This window comes from Papio anubis, chromosome 4 (genome assembly GCF_008728515.1).
Source record: "Papio anubis isolate 15944 chromosome 4, Panubis1.0, whole genome shotgun sequence".
NCBI lineage: Eukaryota > Metazoa > Chordata > Mammalia > Primates > Cercopithecidae > Papio > Papio anubis.
Genome location: NC_044979.1, coordinates 9,499,359 through 9,503,488, shown reverse-complemented (window position 1 = coordinate 9,503,488; position 4,130 = coordinate 9,499,359). Strand labels below are relative to the sequence as shown.

General features: G+C 43.1%; 1 non-coding gene across 1 annotated transcript; it reads right to left on the bottom strand.

Annotated features, from left to right (window-relative positions):
• Nucleotides 1-3,754: 3,754 nt before the first annotated feature.
• TRNAC-GCA lies at nucleotides 3,755-3,826 on the bottom strand. Its single transcript has one exon. It is a non-coding gene; the product is annotated as a tRNA-Cys (tRNA).
• Between the last annotated feature and the right edge of the window lie 304 nt (nucleotides 3,827-4,130).

Here is a 4,130-nt window from a genome sequence, read left to right as displayed (position 1 = left end):
CGTGTCCAGGAATTTTTCCATCTCTTACAACTAACCAGGAAGGTGAAACATCTCTACAATGAGAATTACAAAACACTGCTCAAAGAGATCAGAGAATACAGAAACAAATGTTAAAACATCTCATGCTCATGGATAGGAAGAATCAATATCATTAATATGGCTATACTGCCCAAAGCAATTTATAGATTCAATGCTATTCCTATTAAACTACCAATGACATTCTTCAGAAAACTAGAAAAAATACTTTAAAATTTATATGGGACCAAAAAAGAGACTGAATTGCCAAGGCGACCCTAAGTAAAAAGAACAAAGCTAGAGGAATCACATTACCCAACTTCAAACTATACTATAAGGCCACAGTGACAAAAAGAGCATGGTACTGCTACTAAAACAGGCACATAGACCAATGGAACAGAATAGAGAGCCCAGAAATAAGGCTGCACATCTATGACGATGTGATCTTTGACAAAGCTGACAGAAACAAGCAAGGGGGAAAAGACTCTCTATTAAATAAATGGTGCTGGGATAATGCAGAAGATTGGAGCTGGATCCCTTCCTTACACCATACACAAAAATCAACTTGAAATGGATTAAAGACTTAAATGTTAAAAAAAAAAAAAAAAGACTTAAATGTAAAACTGAAAATTATAAAAACCCTGAAAGACAACCTAGGAAATACCATCTTGGACATAAGAATGGGCAAAGATTTCATGAGAAAGACACCAAAAGCCATCACAACAAAAGCAATAATTGGCAAATGGGATCTAATTAAACTTAAGAGCTTCTGCACAGCAAACCATCAACAGAGTAAACAGACAACCTACAGAACAGGAGAAGATATTTGCAAACTACGCATCTGACAAAGGCCTATAAGGAACTTAAATTTACAAGAGAAAAACAACCCCATTAAAAAGTGGGCAAAGGATGGCCAGGGGCGGAGGCTCACACCTGTAATCCCAGAACTTTGGGAGGCCAAGGCAGGCGGATCATGAGGTCGGGAGATCGAGACCATTCTGGCTAACATGGTGAAACCCCGTCTCTACTAAAAATACAGAAAAAATTAGCTGGGCATGGCAGCATGCACCTGTAGTCCTAGTTGCTGGGGAGGCTGAGGCAGCAGAATGGTGTGAACCCGGGAGGTGGAGCTTGCAGTGAGGTGAGATCACGCCACTGCACTCCAGCCTGGCTGACAGAGCAAGACTCTGTCTCAAAAAAAAAAAAAAAAAAAAAAAAAAAAAAAAAAAAACTGGGCGAAGGACATGAACTGACATGTCTCAAAAGAAGACATACATGCAGCCAACAAGCATGTGCAAAAAAGCTCAATATCACTGATCATTAGAGGAAGCAATCAAAACCACAATGAGATACCATCTCACACCAGCCAGAATAGCTATTACTAAAAAGTCAAAAAATAACACATGCTGGCAAGGCTGTGGAGAAAAGGAACCCTTATACACTGTTGGTGGGAGTGTAAATTAGTTCAACCATTGTGGAAAGCAGTATGGTGATTCCTCAAAGAACTAAAAGTAGAACTACCATTTGATCCCATTACTGGCAATATAGCCAGAGCAATGTAAAGCATTCTACCATAAAGACACATGCACACAAATGTTTATTGCAGCACTGCTCATAATAGCAAAGACATGGAAACAACCTAAATGCCCATCAATGACACAGTGGACAAAGAAAACGTGGTACATATGCACCATGGAATATTATGCAGTCATGAAAAAGAATGAGATCTTGTCTTTTGCAGGAATCTGGATGGAGCTGGAGGCCATCATCCTTAGCAAGGTAATGCAGGAATGGAAAATCAAATCTGCATGTTCTCACTTATAAGTAGGAGCTAAATGATAAGAACTTATGGAGACAAAGAAGGAAACAACAGACACTGGGGTCTACCTGAGGGGAGAGGGTGGGAGGAGGGGGAGGAGCAAAAAAGATCACTGTTGAATACTGAGCTTAATACCTGGGTGATGTGATAATATGTACAACAAACCCCCGTAAAACGTGTTTATGCGTGTAACAACCCTTCACATGTACCCCCAACCCTAAAATAAAATTAAAAAAAAAATCCTTGAAATTGAAAAAGAAAAAGAAAAAGAAATCGCCTGTAGTTTCAGGTACTCTGGTGGGAGTACTAAGGTGGGAGGACTGCTTGAGCCCAGGTGGTCGAGGCTGCAGTGATGCCATGATTGTGCTGTTGCACTCCTGCCTGGGCAACAGAGCAAGACCTTGTCTCAAAAAGAAAGAGAAAGAAAGAGAAAGAGAAAGAGAAAGAGGAAGAGGAAGAGGAGAGGAGAGGAGAGGAGAGGAGAGGAGAGGAGAAAGAAAAGAAAAGAAAAGAAAAGAAAAGAAAAGAAAAGAAAAGAAAGAAAGACTGTGACTCCAAGGTTTTGATTTCTGCTCCAGAATCTCAATCTCACACCTCAGGAGGAGCATGGACTACCCTCCTCTGATTTTCTCCTCCTTCCAGTGCACCCTCCCCACCAGCCAATGGAGATAAACCTTTCTGAGGAAAACATTATCCTGGGGAATAATGAGTTGGTAAGCCAGTGATTAATGAAGTTGAGAAACTACAAAGCCATCATTAAAAAGGTGAACGTAAGTCTGTTATTGAGGACAATCCCCTTTCAGGTCTGTAGTCCTGGCACCTAATTAATGGAACCAAAGCTTTTGGAAGTTCATTTTATAAAAGGTGAAACAGTTGCCGTTATTGTGAATGCTGGTATACTCGGTTTAAAAGTGCAATATTGAAGGCAAAACTCTTTGTGCAGCAACAATACAAGGGTGCGATTTGGGGAGCACAGCACCGGGATGAAAACAATGTTCTTGGCAAGGAAGTCTTTAGTAAATCCTAAGAAGATTCAGCAGGATGTCGTTGGAACCAGATGTGGTGTACACACAACTCACAAGTCTATCCAAACAGGCTGGGATAGTCTACCAATTCAGATAAAGTGTGAGTTTTTTTTTTTAGGTGATATATATGCAAATAAACTAAATTTTTTTGGGTCACAGAGCTGATTTAGTATAATAAAATATGTCGTTATGGTAGTATGCACTTTCTGCAAGTGTTTTTGAAAATAGCTATTGAATAGAATCGCTAGTCAATATGTGGTCTACCAAAATACTAAAACTAAATATTGAAACAATTTTTTTACTCAAAAAATAATTCCAAAAAGTATATAATTTAGCATCCCAATGTCCTCTCCAAATCATCCTTACTTGAACAATATATGTGGCTGGGAACCTGACTGTGGCTCCAGGGGCGCAGGTGTGTGAGATGCGAGGCACTTCCAAGCCCGAAACCCGCGGGCCTTTTCTACACCTTTCCGGGAGCAGCCGCTGGAGATCCTCTCTCTCCGGGAGCCCCTGGCTAACCCCTACTTGGGTCAGAAGAAACGTGTGATGGGAAACCAGCCCCTCTCTGGGACTGAGCGTAAAGAAGGTCCTATATTTTAGTTCCAGTGGGGCTGCCAGGTCTTTGGAAATCAGAGTGCTGTGTATGCAGGTTTTCCTACAGCCTGGAAACCTCTAAAAGTCACTGCACAGGGGGTACCGGGATTTGAACCGGCAGGGTCTTTGGAGGAAATCAGGGTGCTGTGTGTGTAGGTTTTCCTAGAGCCTGGAAACCTCTAAAAGTCACTGCGCAGGGGGTACCCGGATTTGAACCAGCAGGGTCTTTGGAGGAAATCAAGGTGCTGTGTGTGTAGGTCTTACTAGAGCCTGGAAACCTCTAAAAGCCACTGCGCGCAGGGGGCACCCGGATTTGAACCGGGGACCTCTTGATCTGCAGTCAAATGCTCTACCGCTGAGCTATACCCCCTCCAGCAAGACAGCAGCGTCACTCACACCTTCGCAGTCAGCCGCACGCAAGTCGCGTACAGCGCAGCAGGGTCCGCGCCTTGGGCGGTGCTTTCCACCGGCGCCCAGTTCCGGCCTTTGCGTTCTCACCGTCACACTCCAACGCACTTTCTTCCCCCAGTTTGGGAAGAAAACCGGGATGACAGCCCCGGCTCACTGCGTTTACTCCTTCAGCCGTCCTCACCTCGAACCTTATCTTTAAGCGTCCCTTTTGGGCTCTTTCCCTTTTCGCTCTCCTCATCTTTATTCCCCACCTCTGTCCTCTT